Source organism: Gobius niger (genome assembly GCF_951799975.1).
Source record: "Gobius niger genome assembly, chromosome: 5".
Lineage (NCBI taxonomy): Eukaryota > Metazoa > Chordata > Actinopteri > Gobiiformes > Gobiidae > Gobius > Gobius niger.
In genome coordinates this window covers 28656794-28676343 of record NC_136856.1, presented here as the reverse complement: position 1 = coordinate 28676343, position 19550 = coordinate 28656794, and the positions used below count along the sequence as shown (strand labels likewise).

The 19550-nt window shown below is 41.9% G+C and overlaps 1 protein-coding gene across 7 annotated transcripts in view; it reads right to left on the bottom strand.

The window, feature by feature from the left end:
- Positions 1-19550, bottom strand: part of LOC306963634 (teneurin-3) — a 360281-nt gene that overhangs the window by 307337 nt on the left and 33394 nt on the right. Inside the window, exon 1 of one of the 7 annotated variants that reach the window (XM_079557221.1) lies at positions 11544-11930. The exons of the other annotated variants lie outside the window; for them this stretch is intronic. The gene's annotated coding sequence lies outside the window, so the exon portion shown is untranslated. Of the gene's footprint in view, positions 1-11543; positions 11931-19550 lie in introns of those variants that run through there. 7 annotated transcript variants of the gene reach the window in all.

The window sequence follows — 19550 nt, the reverse complement described above, 5'->3', positions numbered from 1 at the left end:
TTAGGGGGACTAGCAAACCAGCTTGCCTGATTGAAAAGAAAAAAGAGAAAAGAGCCAGGTCATCCCAGAAATCATAGTGATTTAACAGTAAAATACCAAGCTCTAAGCTCTTGAAATCACACACAAAAAACCCTGTAGTAGATCGAGGGGTAAGGCATGGTAGAAATACATTTTGGAGGAAGTCTGTGTTTATTAGAGAACTCCAGCAGAAGGGATGCTCATAAGTGGGAAATCCCAAGTTATGTATAGGTGCAACAGACTCAGAAGTCAGAAAAGACTGAAAATGTTAATGTTTCCCACATTTGCTGATTGTACATAAATGGTGTATATTTGTTTGGAAAGACCAAAGGTTGCAGGTTTGATTCAAATATAGTTTGCATGTCCTCCCTGTGTATGGGTGGGTTTCCTGAAGGTGGCCATGTTAAATGGGCACCATCCATGGGTCAACAGTGATGAAATTTGAGGACCATTGTCATAGAAATGTCTGGAAATCTAACTAAGCTTCTCATTGTGATAACAACTGTGCCACCGTGCTCGTCGTTTTGCAAAAAGGTCACCTGGAACTGTACCCACGGCGTTGCTTCAGTCAGTGGTATTACAGAATGTGGAGGAATTTTCCTAAACTCACCTTTCATGACAAAGTTTCCGCAGCTAATTTAAGTCACTATGTTAAAATGTCACTTTTTACATGTCCAGCAGTATAAACTGGAGCTGGATCAGTTGCTGCCCTTGAATAACGCGTCATGTCCAAACACTTGGTGTAACAGTTGTGTGGCAGCTCACCTTGACTTAAGTTACCTCGCGACTGTGCAGTAAAACTTTAACAACCTCGGCATTGGTTGTAAGGCCTTGTAAGTGATATTCTATTGTGCTAAGCTACAACAGCTCTCGACAGAGGTCAGTAACTACACAGAGGCGCGTTTACAGGGTCTTTGTGTTCCCCGAGTGGCAATAGCATCTCATTGTCAGGTGTTTAGGCAGATAAGGTCGCACACCCTCGGGGATTAGCGTCTACTTTTCATCAGTGTAATGCTTTGGAAACAGGTTTAGCAAACGTGTGCCGGATCAACCAATTTAAATGCTAAAGCCTTTTTTCTCCCTTTAGACGATTAGGGCCAGGGGCTAAACACGTACAGATAAACAAATCGAGCTAGCCTAGCTGTAAGGAGGGGAAGGAAATGAGTGACCCTCACCTTTGTTTGTAAAGGGGAAAGGAGACTTTGCTTAGTGCTGAGGTGGAGAGGCTTTAGTAGCATCCTTAACGCTAAACACAGCTGCAAGATGAATCACAATCGAACTTAAATTGAAAATGAAATGGGTCGCAATTAGCATATCAAAAAGGCTGCAATTATTTAGGTTAAACTCTTTGTGAAAGCAATTAAATATTCTAATTATGTATAAATCTCAGCTAACCAATCAGTTCTCTCTCAAGTATCAATGGCCCTGGACATTATATTCTTCCCTAATGCCAAACAAACAACAACAAAAAGTAAGAAATAAAACATGGAGCATGAAAGACCTCCATAAAACAACCGTAGCTTGTTGTATGTACAGTAGAGATATGCCCTTCCACAGCAGTGGCTGAATTAAGAGCGCGGGGGAGACGCATTACTCTTCTGCAGCGGCATAATGATCCCTATCAATCTCTCCATTGTCCAATCACATTAGAGGAATATCAGGCGGGAGACGTGGAAAAGGGGGAAAGAGGTTGTGGGGAGACATCCTCCAAGTACAGCAGCCCAGCCGAGCATTAATCACAATAGCCCAGCCCTTTCTGTGTCTGTGCAAGGACTGTCATGGTGAAGTACGAACCAAAATGGAAATGCCTACGTCGCGTTTCTGTAAACCGAATGGCTTTGAAAGGACGCTTTAGTCATTTTCTCCAGACAATCCAATGTTTACCTAATTGATAGCTTGATTCAAACCTGGGTAGAGGCCAGGCCAGTGGATTGCGTTCAGTTTTTTATGTGACACAGAAGCAGCATAAAAGAAATAGGCAAAATACGTCAATGAAGTTTCTTGAGTCATTTTCTGTACTGTACGTTTTTGCCTCTTAAGACCACAGGGAGGAGTTTAGCTTGGTTAAGTCCCTCCCCTCTATTAAAAGCTAGTCTCACCTGTGGGTAAACATTTTTGTAGATATGATCGTAACAACCCAACGCACACCTGAGTTTCAGTCTGAACGGCCCTTATCTCAGTTTATCACTGCTAAATACCTGCCTATTGATCTGACCTGGGCTGAGTTTCAGCCTTATTAACATGACAGAGCTATCCAGGTCTGACGCGGAGGAGATTGTTGTTCTTCTTCACAAAAATAGCAATTTTTGTGAAGAAGGAGAATCCATCCTTGAACAGGAATGGCGGACTTCGATTTCACCTTTCCCATGGGTGACAAACAAAGATGTTTACGCACAGGAAGGACTAGCTGTTAATATAGGTGAGGGACTGAGCCAAGCTAAACTCCTCCCTGTGATCTTTATCTGGTCTGCGGACTGAACTGAACTGGTTAGCTGACAAAGCCTTTTGGATGAGAGGCGAAACGTTCGACACTTCAACTACATAGTACAGAAGATGACTCAAGAACCTTCATTGACGTTGGACAACTCCTGTACGACTGAGCCTACACAGACATAGGCAGAATACTGTAAATATACTGTGCACATTAAAAAATGGAGGACACCCCAAAATGGCACAGTAGATGTCTTCAACTGTCTTTTCAAGGCATTAAACCCGCATTATCACATAACCAATCATGCTCAACCGATATTTTGCACTACAGACACTGAGCTCAGTCATTAGGATGTACAAATGCTCCTTTCAAAAGTATAATACCACATCTGCTATGCACCATGAACCAGCGGAGAGAACGCTTCACGACTCGGATGGCGTCTGCACGGAGCAATCCCCGAGAACTCCGACCATTTCATCCATTAGGTGCATCAATCCGTGTGCGCTCCATCAGTTTCGGTTAGTGGGGACTATCTCTGCAGTCTGGAGAAGAGCTGCGACAAGTGCACCACCTTGCATAGGGGGAGGAAGATTTTGGGAGAACTTTTTTTTTTGGGGGGGTCTTTCTAGTAGCAGCGCACATGTCATAGTCAAGTGTTTTATGAAACCAGCCGTTCCCTCTACTCCGCCGCTGCCATCTAAATAATGAATACTCTGCCACTTGCAGTAATCCTCCGGCAGCCAAGCCCAGAAATAGAACAAAGTCAGTCGTAGCATTCCTTCTCTCTCCACCACTCAACTTCCAAAACAAATAACGCTGATTCGGAGGGGGAAAAATGCCCATTCAAATCCGTTGCCGCTCCAATTGCCCTGGTCGGCTAATGATGCCCTGGGTCTTAATAGTTTGCTGATATTAGTTGGCCGTGATTCCATATTCTGGGCCACAAGTCGACTTCAAAGTTTCGCTTAGGATCCATTTGAAGGCAACATCAAAGTGTGGTATAAGCTGGAGATTTCAAAAGGCATTGAGAGCAAACCTAAAAGGTACAGTAACCGCAGAGGGCATCACTGGGCCTGCTATGAAGTTCGATAAGAAAGTGAAACGATAGAGTGAGATTTGGTAAACGAAGGTTAGAATCTCATGGCTGTTTGTTGCCTATGCTGACAAAACAAATGTACTGTAAGAAAATAAATCAGTACGCAGCTGATAGTTTAGTGGCTGAGTTTGCAGAAAACCGCCCTGTCCATTACGGGCTATTTCCATTACAGTCTAAGGGCCAAAAAAAATCCTTAAAAAGAAAAAAAGAAAATACTACAGCTTTAAAACCAAGTGACTCTCGGCATACTAACTCAAAAGGTAGCAAAACTGTGGAGGGCACCTTTAATCATTCCTGCTCTGATGTATGATAAAACAGTGGAAAGACAGAGTGTGGGGATGCAGGTAAGAGACATGCAGTAATTCCCAAGACCAAGGTGAGCGGATATGAAAGGTGGTCTTAATTAGATGGACTATTTGCCCTCTTGCGCATATTCCTTCATGTGGTGTCAGGAGACAAAGACCAAAGCGGACGAGTCTGGGGAGAACTATCTGCCTAAGTGGCCTTTTATTGGGGGATAAAAACGCTGCTCTTTGCCGCCATCCCTAGCCACTGTCGCCTGATTATGGAGGAAAAGGGAGAGGCCAAGGGTTTTTTTCCTTTTTGGAAGGATGTGTCCTATTGTAACACCGGTGTGATGAGATGCCTGGCATTTGGCAGATGGAGCCAATCGTCCTAGCCAATTATGAGGGTGAAGAACGCCACAAATGTTCTTCAGAGTACCTTTATCATAAATTAAGCAAGGGATATTTAAGTCTAGACTGCTAAAAAGGGAACAACGAAATGCTGTAATGAAAGCAATGCTGAAACATGATTATTAGCTTCAAGAACAGCATGTGATACTTTAGGCTAATAGCGCTATGACAACTAATTAGGTTAGGTTAGATGTCGATTTGCATTCTTGGTTTAGTCGAGTTCTGCATGCACAGTTGAGAGAGAGAGAGAGAGAGAGAGAGAGGAAAGTGGGCCAAAATTGGCAGGAGAAAGCGGCAAAATGTGTCAGAACTCGGACATGAGGAATACTCCCACGAAACGGAGAAGAAAAAGCGGAGGTAGCCTGCCAGCTGGTCAGCAGGTAAGTCTTATTGAAATCGCTATTTATCATATAGGGTCATACTGTACGGTGATACCATCTCTGTACTGCAGTCACAACATTGGTTCCATAATAAATAAATAGGCTAATCGCAATCCACAGCAGCTCATGCACTCACAGAGAAGGCTGACACCTGCTAAAACATCATTGTTACAGAGATTGAATTACCTTTGCAATGTTTCCATGCTCTCTTCATTGCTCGACTCACATCTGTAGAATCGTGCCCAACAGATGTGATGGCAGAGCTAAAGAGCATTCTTTTGTTTATGCATGTTAAGTAGCCATGTGCTCCTGGTGCATGCTTACATTCAGGCCATCAAAATAAGACAATACAACTGGAAAGGCCTTCAGACGCCAGTTGGACTGAAATAACATGTGTCTATAATAACAATAAGTCTGCCTTTTGACAACTATGTATACCAGACACATCACGCCTTCCGGTTTAGAAATTGTAGATGGTGCATGCGTGGAATTGAAACAAAAGAGAAGTATTTTTTTGAATGATGGACCTGAGTTCTTACTGCTGCTGGGCAAAGTCTTAGCGAAAAAGTGTGCTCTCCATATGTTATTTATGATTCAGCCCCACCTATTACCTCACTAAGTATTGTGTGTATGCTGCATTATTTTACAACAGTGCATGTTAATTAACAAATGCAAAATATGCGGCTGTTAGCAAAAAATCACGTAATCCCTGCTCCAGATGTTAGCCTAAATCCTATGCCATACATCGTCTAAAATGTGCAGGCTGACTTGACCTTTGATGAGTAAGCAATAGCATCGATGCTAAAACTAACTGCGTGCAGCGATGGTCAGAAAAATCATTCTATGTTGACTGAGTGTGTTTCCAAACTGTTATTGCAATCGCACAGACACCTCGGGCACCGCAGCTTATTACTAAACCACGAGCTAAATGTCAATTACATCATTTGCAAATGTGATCTGTAGCAATGATAAACATCTTAGCAGGTGTGCGTTATGTATTTCATCTAAATGCGTGTCAAACGTTGGCGCTGGAAGACGATTGATCGAGAGTGTTTTCTAATGAAAGCTGGGAGACACGGACAGATTAGAGCGCTCCTAAGCTTTGACCCTGAATGGGAAAAACAGTTAGGACGTGGGGATTGCTATCATAAAGAGTCTAAATGGGTTATTTCACCTCCAGCTCTGGAAACCACCCACCGGAATCGCTGTTTGGATAATGATACCCGTAAAAGTGCGGCGTAAACAGCTGAGGAACAGGGCCCCAGTCACTATTACTGTACACCAAGATCATTACCTGAACAAGTCCGGTCAGCGGCGGCATACGCACTCATCTAATCTGCTCTATCTCACAAATGGAGGATACATCAGCCGGGTGTCCACAACTATCATTAGTGTGGCTAGCCTCGCTAAAGTCAGCCTGCACCCATTGAGACCTTTAAATAATGTGCCTGCCTTGCCAAAATATCTCATAATCTCACATCATTTGCCCGGATAATAACGAGAATATGGAATTTGCGAGATGCATTACGCTGAATGACACCAGCCAACCTGAAATGATATGGAACAGTAAGCGAATGTGTTCCGCAAAGTTGGTTTTGACATCATAATGGAATTTTTGTCAATATCTGATATCGCAACAAAATAAATGGCGAGGTTTTGTTTGGTGCAAATTTATGACGACAAAGGTTCTGTCCGTGTGCAAGGATGCAAGTTCGTCAACCAGCAATGATTCATATACATTTCTGGTCATCAAATTGCGTACAAACTTTAGGACTTCTAATACTAGTAATTTACTAAAACTACTACTGTATTTAAGGGGAGACACTACAGGCAAAGCTCAATTTTTTCAGTTTTCAGGTTTTGGGCCAAATTGGTCTCTGAACATACAAGCTTTCACCCGGAAACAGAAAACATGCCTAATCTTCACAATAACATTTTTAAATATTGCGCTGATTCAATGTTTGCCCATAGACTTGTATGGGACAACGCAATTTCAAGGGCCTTTTTCTCAAAACACATTTTTCTGTCATTGTGGCGACACAATGTCCACGTCAGTCGGACCTAAAGACTTCAAAATTTCCAGCCTTGGACTGAACAATATTTGGAAGATTTTTTCAGAGGGATTTTTTATTATCTAATCCCTAGCCCCATTTATTGAGTTTTTAATGTCAAAAAATAAGGCGAAAATTTATTTTTTACAAATTTTTCCACTAAAAAACAGCTTATTTTCAAACTAAACAAGAAATCAAAAATCCCCTCAGAGAAAGTCTTGGTAACTCATTTATCAATAAAATGAAACCATAAATTTGAATGTAGCTCAATCCATTATTCAGATTTCGTCGCCGAAAAGATGGGAAATGTGGGCATTTTTAGGCACCAAACACCTTGTTCTTATATGAAAAGATAAAATAACAGAAAACTTGCAATGTATTTTTTTCTCACATCTATGCCAGTGATCTACAGCAAAAGTTTCAAATTGATATCTGTAAATATACATTTTTTCCCTATTCACCTGCAGTGTCTCAGCTTAAATATTAAAATGTATGTAGATGTTTATGTTGACCCAAAAGGAAATGGTGCTGCCATACGTTTTGGGTTTTGCAAGGTTTTATATTGTGTTGCGGTTGTGGACCAATTGCGAATAATATGATTTTGAAATAAAGCTTCTACAGCATGTGCAAAAAAAAATTGGAGTGCTTTTTCCAGTTCTAGGACAAGTGAAGTGCAAGGAGCTTTCAGGCACACACACACAGCAAGTTGTACCTAAAGGTTGTCATTGCAGCACAGCGGTATAGAATAACAAGTAGTGACAGTCGGTCGGCTACAAGTTTTAAGGCAAGTTCCTTACTGTAATTTGAAATGGCATATTTTCAACAGTTGCGAGCTATTTTCAATCAATATTTGTATAATTTGGGTCACCGTGCGCAAAATAAGACAGTGTGACATTCAACAATGCCTTTTATTATTTACTAAACCATTTCAACACAGTACGTTCCATTAAGTTTAAACCAGAATCCCAAAGCATTTTGTGTTTTCATCAAATTGTGGCCAAAACAAGATGGGATCAGGGCCAACCGAGACTACAATGGATGTAAATCATGACTAAAACTTAAAGCAGTACTAAGTAACTCTTCCCCCTAGAGGCCATAAGCGCAACTGCAGGTGTCGTAGCAAGTTACGATTTTTTAACGTATTAATTGTCTTGGAGAGTAAATACTACGCTGACAGGAAAGGCGAAGGGACAGAGGGATATTGTACATCCAATTATACAATGGAAATATTTTTTTTCACTCAAACTTTGCTGTAAATACTGTTTAAAGTGACGTTAGCCCGCAGTTAGCTTTGCCCGTTAGCATGTTAGCTTCTTCTTCGTGATTTCATTGCTTTCTCCGGACCGGTGGCAGTCAAGTTGCAAACATGGTTTTCTGGCCAGAGACACCAGGGGGAGATGAAAGACCCTCCGATCATCCCATAAACACTTGTATTACCCCCACAGGGACTACGGAAAGGATTTATTAAGGTAAACCCGTTACTTAGTACTGCTTTAACACAAGAGTTCAGTGATTTTGCGATATATTGTGCCGTCTGGTGATATGGATATTGCGTCACCTAATATTGCAATAACAATAACATGGCGATACATTGTGCCGCCCTATTTTTATTTAACATGTTGGTGCACTTTGAAATTCTGCATTTTGTGCCACGTAATGAACAACAATTGCTTAGATGTTTAAAAAAAAACAAAAAAACAAAAAACTCTGGACTCATAGCACACACGGAGCCCTTTCTGATTCTAAATAATCATTCGTCATAGTTTCTGAATTGTAATTATACCCCACATTTCAATTAACAATTCCCAGCAGACTCTCGCGGGGGCTTTCAGGTGTGTCTTTTCTTATCCACATTATTTGAATGAGTTTTAATTAAAAAACAAGGGTAGGTCGTCTCCCGGATGACATCACCGCGTGGACAATTTCACACTCACATGCTTCCCAAAAACATTATTAAGATTTTATCCGATTTGGGGCTGGAGATGAAACTTCATTTTGGAAATTCCAAGTCACTGTCTCTCGCTCGCTCGACGATTCATCAATGACGGATTTACATAAGGCTTTAAGCATACAGCAGCTTTTTTTTTGTGGCCAAGAGTATACATTTATTCCCTGGCTATTACAAAAGCAGCTAAAAAAACATGTCGGAAATGTAAGCATTCTAAGTATAAGCAGCATATTCTGTAAGGATTTCTAAATTGGGTCTCAGTCAAAAGAATATATGAATATGTTGTGCAAACACGCTTCTTCCCAGCTCTGCAAAAGCTTCAAAACAGCAAAGCTACAGAAAATTCTGCATGTAAACACAAATGTGAGGGGATTACTGTTCTAACTAATGTCACTTTTTTGTAAAAAAGCTGAAAACATTCAATAAAACGCTGAAAGAATGCTGCTTTTTCATGTGTAAGAGTAAGGTTAAGGTAACATTACAGTGTGTAGGAAAGAATGGATGCTTCCACTAATTTATCTGACTTTTGCTGATTGACTCTCAGTGTGTTTGTGCAGAGAAGCAAACAAAAGAGCAGCAAACATGAACAAGACTATTACCATCAAAGGCAATGTCTTCTTTTACAATAATGTCTCGTTATCTTGTGTAAAACTGAAAGTAAGCTTGTCGATTAATGAGCATTCTCGCTAATTTATTCAAAAAACGGGACTAGTTTCATTTGTTTGTACCTCACATCACCAATTAAAATTCACCCTATTGCCTCTGCTTCTGCTGTGAGGATCAACAAGGAAGAAGCCAAGGAGTGAAAAATAAAAGCAGCGCTGCATCGGACTGAGGCTAGACACGCGAGCCCCTCCATGTTCAAGTCCCGCCCTCTGTGTGGATGTCTGTCTCTGCCCAAAGGTCGACCACACAAACACGGCGAATCGCAAAAAAAAAGCCCACGCCACCTGCGCTGCATCGGCCAAAGCTGTTGACTAAGCTGATAGCTGCGCCCAACAAGAGGCATATATCTCCCCACAGCCCTGTAAAAAAAAAAAATAGTAACAGCTCTCATTCTGGCATTTCATAAATTAAACAGCAGGTCATGCTTTCATTGCATAAATTATGGAACAGTTCATCCAGAAATCACCTCATAATGCACCGGGAGCCTTTGTTGGGCCGAGGAGTTGTGACACGATTCTGCCAGTGGCGTTCGCCGCAGGAGGGTGGGCTACTCTGAGAGCACGCGATAAGAAATTAAAACAGAGTCAAATCGTCCCAGACTGAGCAGTTTAATGCAAAGCAGAAAAGAGGATGTGACAAACAAGGGAAGGGGGAGCCATAATGGGTCGTGCCAATAGCAGCAGAGAGAAGCTAAGCCGCACCCCCTTCTATGAGGGCCCATGGGATCCCAAATTGGAAGTAATGAATGGAAGTCGACGAGCAGACATCGGCTATATTAAAATTTCATCCCATCAGTCATTTTCATATTTAATATTTGGCTAGACTTCACACCTTGATACAAGAGGCTGCAAGCATCAAGCATTCACAAATCAGCCGATTACTTTAATTGCAGCATTTTCAATACATTTCCAAGAGTGACCCGATACCCAATCAAACTTCTTGGTGTATGGAGAATGTTTTCTCCCGGCTTCTCTTGGGACTTGACCCACTCAGTCAATGTAATTACCCCTGACACATATAAAGATGGCCGGCTCACAGTACACCTACCTTCTCAACCGCGTGTCCACCTCCTCAATTACCTCACTCCCGCTCCACTGCACGGGCCTCGGACATGGCCAAATAGCCAAACACACCCCCCCAGCTCCCCAAAAAAAACAAAGAACTCGAAAATGACTCCGCAGATGGATGCTTTAAGCGAACAAATACATGTACCCAGCAATTAATCACTCCCAACTCGGGCTAAAAAACACACGCCTGCCGCGCTTCAACACTCACCTCATCGCCCGGAGAATATTTTCTTTGGTGACGCCTCATAAGGCTGTTGCGTTACAAGGGTGGGGGGGGTAGGCCGGTTGCATTTACCTGCCCCCTCGCATTCACCTGTCACCTGTGGCGAGAACGATGCGGGTGCAGCCGCGGCGCGACCCTTTCCCGACGCGCCGACTTATTCCGCCGTTGATGCATTCGCTGTGCTTACATTGGCCGCCAGTCGCTAGCCACCGATTACTCTTTGTCTTTGGCCGCTATTGGTCCGCTAAGCACTTCAATCCATCTCTGTCCCGGCGAGCTGTGACGTCAAGTCCAAATGATTAATCAAAGGGAAGTCAACAAACACAGCGCGCGGCAACACCTTTGGTTACCCGGCTTGCATGCATTAGCCGTAATGTCAGCTGTAGGTGCAGAGAATTTCAAGAGGAAACCGGCCATTTCTGTATAGGATTCAATAGACAAAAAGCAGTGGACAGTGATTCAATTTGAAGCTCACACATGACCATCTCATTAGTGATGATCGACCACATTGTACCAGCTTTACTTGGCATAAAAACTCAATTTATCGCAATGCAGTCCGACCAACCATTCAGCAACTCGCACATGTGTCTGAATTACACTCTTTGTAATGCTCCTAACCTTACAGGGCAAGTTATCCGGCAATGCCCCGAATGATGCATTGTTAATTCACACGTGTTCAGACGCATACTGGGCACACACAAGCCGCCCACTCATCAGGAAAAAAAAAAGAAAAAAAAGAAAGAGACCCATGTGGGAACTGAAGGAGTACAATAGACTATAGCTTTCTGCGGTAACAATACGGCTAACGGACCATTACTGGTAGGACACGGCTAATGCATTATGTAAGACTTTCTTTCCACAGTTGTTGACATATTACGCGATTCGTGTCCAGCCGTCCGCGCGCACACGTCCGGCACAGGCGGCCACATTTCAAAAGTGATAAAAGCGCGTCGTGAGGGGAAGTTTACCTTGAAGAATGAACGGGGTCTTCAATAAATCTGGCTCCACTTCTGTAAAAAAAAAAAGGCAGAGACGATGCTTTGCACTGGCACTCTGGATGGATCTCTCCACTTCTCTTCTCTTTCGCTGCTGCTGCTGCTGCTGCTGCTGCTCCGGCTTCTTCTTCTTCTTCTTTTTTTTTTCTTTTGCCGCTACCCTAGCAGACTACCGCTAACTGACACATGGAGCTAGAGCGATGTCAAAAGGGTTAAAACCTAGTGGACCGAGAAGTCGCCCCAGCGCGGTTTCTAGTTGAAAGCTGCCGCACTCCGCATCTCCACACCACAACCGGCGCTCCTCCTCCTCCTCCTCTTCTTCTTTTTTTTTTAATTTTTTTTATTTTTTAAGTCAACCTATCTGGCGGGTTTCTTCCCCCTCGCTCCCTCCCTCCTCCTCGTGTGGAGATGGTGGATGGTAGACGGGCGCGCGAGGCGATTTGCACCACTCTATCATGGATCGTGTTACGCTGTCTGGCTGGTAGCGGCGGTCACAGATGATAGGCTGAGGAGCGCTCGCTCGCCTGCGTGCGCGCGTGTGTTTACCCCTCAAAAAAGAAGTAGCGGTCGGGGGAAGACAAGAAGAGAAGGAGGGAGGTGGGGGGAGATACACACCGGGGACGACGGGAGGGCTACTACCTACGCGGCGGTGCAATCTGGAAGGCTGACCGAAATTATTTGGGACCAGTTCGATCAAGCGGGCATTAGAGAAATGGGTTTGCCTAAATGGATGGATTCATATTCTGTTATTGATCTTAGTTTTACTGACAGGCAAGCGCTGTGCAAAGATCCTGCGAGCAGAGAGAGGCTCCACTCATGGACAATAATGAAACACAAAGAGAAAAATGGTCTTTGTTTCCTGATTAAATTTAGAAGTACACTGCCATTCGTTTTTGTCATGGTGCCAATGTCCAACAAGCTTTATCTTTTTTCCCCTTCTTTTTATTAACATTTATATAAAAAAATTGAAATCCTTATTCAATTGTCTATGAGGTCCCGCACTACTAAATGTCTTCCTTCATTCATTTTTTAGCAAAACCGCTAGTCACTTCAGAATCCACAACACCATGAATTCAATAAAACAAGGACTTAATAATAATAAGCAAACAATGCTTTCTGTGCAATATGTTGGTGTAGGCTCACAGTTGTCCAGGAATTCCAACATGGCAGAGATTTAAATATCATTGCCTTGACTTGAGTTGATTCTATTGAAGGCTACAAAGAACAATGAGTGTTCTATTCAGTGACGTTGTAAACAAGGGGAGGAGAGTTGCTTGTAGAGGTGGAGAAAAAAATAGTTTTTCGATGCACCGTTGATTACAGTGAAACAATTCTGAATGAATGCCATAATAATCAATTGTCAATAATCGGCTATTTTCTAGCTATTGAAGTCTGTAAATAAGGCATACCAAGTTAAACCAATGTCGATTCGGCTCACACAGTTATGAAATGATTACAAAATCTGGCGGTCACCAACTTGCTGTCCTCACGGGCCGCAGTCATGCTTCAATGGCGGCGCAGTGTGCCACTTACCGGTGCAAGGAGGCTTTGACGAAACAAGGTGCCCCGGCTGTAGCAGAAGAAACTGCATGTCAAGAGTTACATCTACTAGACAAAGAATGTGGTCGGCGTGAGTCAGTTCAGGAGTAGACCGCAGATGACTAGCATGCGTGTCAAAGAGGGGCAGGCAAATCAAGATCCAGTCCTCGCAGCACTCTGTCACCTTCACACTCCCAGGTCCAGGTAAAATATTGTTTCCATGGTTAAAAATGAAGTTTGTTGTCCAGGAAGACTCCCAAAAGCAAATAACCACGATGCACGCAGCTGTGCAAACTGTGGTCTATCCAAAAATGAAAGCTAGTTTGCAAGTGCATGGAAATCAGCTGATTTACTTTACTTCTCTTTGTCCGGATCATAATGTGAGACCAGAGAATCGATCACATATAGGTAAGCTATAATCGATTGAAGTTCATTTTGGAAAACCTTTAGGCTATATATTTACCCCTTAGTTTATAATTAGACACGTAATAAATAGCCACTCTCTCTCTTCATTAAATTTTCAATTTATCATTTGATTAAAATAGATTAAAAATGCACATGTAACAGATTATTTATCTTAAATGGAGTAGTACACATATTACGCACATTAGGATGCATAGATGCATCATTTCTGAATTGCATTGTGATCATCTGAATCGTAATCGAATAGAATCGTGACATCCTCGTAGATTCTCACCCCTCCTTTTGTGTTTAACTTAGTGTTACATTCAATTTCAAGAGTGAGAAGAACCTTCTGACGATAGAAGCAAAACATTCTCCTTATTGATCGATCTCGATTTTCAATTTCTGTCTTTTTGTTTGGATGATAAGAACAATGAAAGTGGTCTTTCGTGCACCAGTAAGTCAACAGATGCAGCGGTGGGACTCGTGCTAACGCTGTCCTGCTGCGGAGGCAAAGACAAGGCAACACCTCTAAGCCTCACAGAACAACATCCACATGTCACCTTCACCTGCCCCCGCACCATGCAAACACAAACATCTGCAAAGGACCGGGAAAAAAGTGGACATTTTTGAAAAATGTCAGAAGCAGATAGCTGGAGTTAGCGCATGATCAGTGTTTCGTGCGGACCCCTCACAAGGCCACGCCTTCACGGAGTTTAGCGCAAACAACTTAATATGTACATAAAGAAATACTAGAAACCAGCGCATTTATAAATGTAAAGGACAGCTCAAACTTACAATTCACTGTCAGAAGTCCAGCTACTCCAGGCTGCTTCTTAGTTGTAGTTTCTTGGATAGTTTTTCCTCTCGAAGGTGAAACGTGCACGTTGTGCACAAATATTCTCTGTAATCCTCTAACGACACCTCACGTGTCTCTGTTCTGACCATTAGACAAGTTAGCGCAAGTTTGTAGCTGATTTTATTCTTAAATTCACCAGCTGCTTTTCTCTTGCTGTCTTGTGCTACTGTTTGTTTGTTCGAGTGATTCCCTGGGTTTCGATTAAATGCCGAGCTCTAAACCAGTCTATTTGACAATATTTAGATCTCTACTCTAGTTTGAATGTAATACGTACATTTTTCGAGTTGGTGCTACAAAGTGATAGTATCTTCCATATAGCTGCCCACAAGCTGATCATCCACAGCTAGATCTGAGCATCAAAGCAATGAGGACACCAAAAATAATTCATCGGTGGCACACTTTTCCACAGCCGCTGTCAGAGCCACTAGACGAGCTAAAGCTACAATGCCCTGGTTTTGGGTTGTCAGACTTGTTTGTTTGCTTTTGACAGCACTTTTTAACATGATGATAATATTTGGTGATATATGAGTCATACTTTATCAATAGACTTATGAAAAGAAAAACTGTTGTTTTAAAAACAGCGCTCCAATCTTACACAAGCTGCGCTTTGTTTCATTCCTACATGCGGATGGGACAAAAATATGGAGCTTCCAGGCAGGAGAGTGGATCACATGGCCACGGCCAACTGTTGATTTGAAACTCAATCGTATTTTCTCCTTTTATAACACATTTTACATTTTGTCCAATTCCACACGTTCTCTGCGGTCTAGACATAGCAAATGTAAGACAAAACCGCCCCAATCAATAACCTGCAGCGCAGGACAATTTTGACACGACAATAATAACTGGAAGCATGACTTCCTGAATTTCCAAGCCGAAAGTCTAGACAATATGGACATAGTTGAGCATCAATGGTCCTTCATTCAGGCTTTTAGAACTTCTTCAGACTTTTGTAGTTTACTAAAAATAATGTCTAGAAACTACACCTCGGTTTTAAAATGTCAACAGGACAGGATCAGAAGTCTGAACATTAAAGTGCATTTGACAGGTTTTAATGCTTCTGAAATTATCACTTATTTAGATGGATAACATCTGTTGTAAGGATAGATCTAAATAATAGAGACCAGCGGGTCCCATTCAGCCCCATTCATAGTAATGATCCCGAGAGGTCTGTGAAATTAACATGGCTGCTCTATCTCCTCCTACGAAGCATGTTCCTTAAAAGGGAAAAAGGCGGGAAGCCCCGCCCTTGCTGGGTGAGCGGACTGGCTACGAGCCTCCACAGTCAATCATAGACTTAGGCTTCCACTTTTTATTCTAACATACAAAAACAAGCGTGGTTAAAAATATGATACATAGGCCAGCGTTGTTACATGGGTCATAGCGATTTAAAAAAAAAAAAAAATGGAGCCAAGCTTTTAAGCAGTTTAAACGGCACGGTCGCACAGCGGTTAGTGCTTGTGCTTCACAGCTAGAAGGTCCGGGTTCGATTCCCACCAAGGACGGGGCCTTTCTGTGTGGAGTTTGCATGTTCTCCCCGTGTCTGCGTAGGTTTCCTCCGGGTACTCCGGTTTCCCCTACCACTAAAAACATGTACAATAGGCCAGGATGTATGAGAGTGTGTTTGAGAGTGCGCATGGGGGACGACGGATGAAAATTAGCCTAAGGCTACAATCCGGTGTGGCTTGTTCATTAACTTGCACTGTCCCTACCAAATAAACCATAAATAAAATAAATAAATAAATAAACAAGGTCCAAACTACATAAGAATCCTGTTTCCAAAGTGTCTTTTGGAGTCAGGGGTTGGTATGACAACAATGTCAGCTCTCCGCCATGAGGACCAAAGAGAAGCGCTTTCCTCGCCCACTGGTTCAAAGTAAAAATTATAATCTTATTTCAGGGAAGCAGCAATTAGATGAAGAAATGTTGGGAAGAAAAGTTATTTGTATTAGAATTTTTAAGCTAATTACATTTACGTTCACTACCACGCCCTGGTCCAACGGAACTTAAGCCCTATTCACTATAGGGGGATTTGGCTGATTTTAACCTGCTGTAGCCGACTACATGGCTCTTTCTAAACATCTGATTGCAAAGAAATATTTTATTTACTATTTAGTAGGGCTTTTCTGACATTAATTATCAAGACTTCACTGTGTTTTGTCCGTACACAATGAAGGCTTATTTTAAATAATAAAATATCTTCATTTTGCCTGGAGAAATGGTGAGCTGCATTATCCTAATTAGAAGTATAACCATTTTAGGCCGTTAATCTGTTGTTTTTTCAGCAAGAGATTGAGATAAAGTGGTGTTTATCTATGAAGCTCTCACCAGTTAGGATCTGGAAGTAGCTTAATATTATGTGTGTGATGTCAAACTTAACAAACGCATTGACTCACTCATTTCAGTTTAAAATAGTTTGCCTCTGTCTATGTCACTTCCTGTCAGTGTCCAATAAGGAAGTGAAACTAAAAAATGTCAAACTAAAGAAAGATGGGTAAACATTTTTTAGCAAAATTTTAAATGTAATTGTGTTAACTATGTTTTAGCAAAAAATGTGTCTAATGTGTCATATGCACGTTCACCGATTTCCCAGTGCATCAGTGTGTGTGGGTGTTTTGTGCGCAGAGGGAGATGGACTGAATATGCAGGATTACTGAAATGTGTACATTTTTTATGAAGACACATTATGGTTTCAAAACACACAGCAATGATTTTGCACGATATAAGCAATTTGAAGACATTTTGAGATTAAATATGACATCCTATTGTTCACATGATCACATTATTGATACTGAGATCTGTCGGTATCTGTCTTGCATAATCTTTCATGAATGTTCTGTATCATTTATCCCAGTACAAATCCAAAACATCGAACTTTAAAATAAAAAAAATAAAAAATTAACAGTTTAAGTACCAAGGTTTGAGCCTTGATTCCACATTAAGACTCTACAGGTTTAAGGGAAAAAAATATTTAGAAATATTAATTTTGTTGTAGATTACTGACTTATATGGGGGGGAAATGTATTGCAAGTTTTTTTTGTCATTGTATGTTTTCTAATAAAAACAAAAAAATTGTGCAGTCTAAATAATGGATAGAACAAGGTTTGGATTTATGATTTTATTCTTTGGGGTAAATATTAATTAAGATTCTCCAGAGGGGATTTTTTATTTTGTTTAGTTTTTGAACAAGCTATTCATAAGTGAAAAAATCTGTAAAAAATCTAATTTTGCTGTGTTTTTTGCCAATCAGTTTTCAAAAAAACATATGAAAAGAATGGTTAATACGGTCAAATTCAATATTTTTATTTATTAATTTTATGACAATTTTTTTTTTTTTTTTTTTTTTTTTTTTTTACAAATAATGTGTTTACATTCCATCTTCTCAAAACTCAAATCAGTATACTGAATTGATCACTTAAAGGTTTTTGATAAAAAGCCAATGTCCTTCCATATTTGTAATATTTTAATAATTTCAGTGCAGATCACGGTTATCAATGTGTGCTGTCCGTATCAAATAAATATATACATACTTTTTTTATTGGGGGACAAAAAGTTAATATTTAATTATTTAAAGTTTTTTTTTTTTTTTTTACATACATACATATTGTACACATGTATGTACCTTGTGAAGAAAAAAATAAAGAGTTGAACTATTCCGCAAACTGCAAACAACCGAGCCGCTAATTCTCACACATTATCTTCTGAGGCCAGTCGTCTGCAACACGCGGCTTTTATTAATGGCCGACGACTAAAACAGCAAAGCACTGATAAGAGTTCTTTGAAGGTGGACATCAAACGTGCAGCCTCTGGGGCCGAGAACAAGGGAAGCGCGTCTTTGACATTTTCCCCTGTTCAAACTCGCATTGACTCAAAGAGCTTGGTCACGCTGCAGGTTCAAGTGCGGAAATATGTTACAAGTCTGGACCGTGCCCGTAATCCAAGAGTGCCCCAGTTCTGTGTCAGTTGGGGAGGTTTGAGAGGGAAACCAAACGGAGCGGCCCGAATTATTACATTCATCATCCATCATCAAGAAACAGCCACCCGTGATAGGATATGCTATTTTAATATGGAGGCGCATCTACGTTAGTTAGTTTCGAGCACCCTGGAGATGGCCATTTCTGTTCTTTGGGGAATTGCAAACGGCCTCATTACCGTTCCCTGGGGTGCTCCATGGTCAGGTGATGGAAATAAAACTAGAGCTAATCCTACACAAGAGAATTTCTGCATAAATCGCTCCAGAACTGTAGGGACAATGTCAAATGTTGTCATCATTAGTGTAAGAAGAAACCATGGATCAAAAGAGGTCATCTAAATGTGTTAAAAAAGCAACAACAATGAAGGTTATTTTACAAACTCCAGTAAACTGTCCAGTGCTGAATGTGCACAGAGCATCCGTCAGCAGTGCAAATGAACTGGGTCTTAGGCGTAATCTGTAGAAAATGAACTGATGGTCGTTTTTGGCTTGGGGAACAAATATCCCGCTGAATACCTGCAGTTTGAGAGTCACCCGTCTATGTTTATCCGTCCACAGTCAGAGAAGGATTACCCCAAAAGCCACCTGGAGCCAAGTAGCTCATTTCCACTCGAGCAAACAAAGAAGGCGTGAGGAAAAGACGGAGGGAAAATGGCATCCGCGCTGGCAAAGGCGCCGCAGTAAATTTCACTCCAGTAAACAATATGGGAAGGAGGCCAAGATCGTCCCCGCATAATTTGGTTAATTCTTCAGCCTAACAGGAAAATAGACTCCTATTTCAAGTGAAGAGCTGTTGCTAAATGACAGGTATTGAGCGTGCTTTGAATTGCGACATGCCAGGGCTGTCGGGAGCGCTTGAGAATCCGGGGAATTGGGGAGGTGGACGGGGGGGCAGCAGGTCCTATTGGTTTCCCTTTTGCTCCGTGGTCTCAGTCCAGCTGGCCTTTAGAATATGGATTATGCAGTGGTGCAGCCCCGGCTCTTTCTCAGCAGGGGGGGGGGGGCCGGACTGGGTGCCCGGCTTTGCATGGACTCCCCACCGAGACCCCTGAGTGAGAGGACGCTGAGAGCGCTGTCGGATCTCAGGGCCGCTTCATTCACAACGTGGCGGGCACTTGCCACACCAGCGCCATACGGCAGGGTGCGAATGAAAAAAATAGCAAGGAGAGAGGGGGGAAAAAAACAAAACAATATTTCAAAGGCAGAG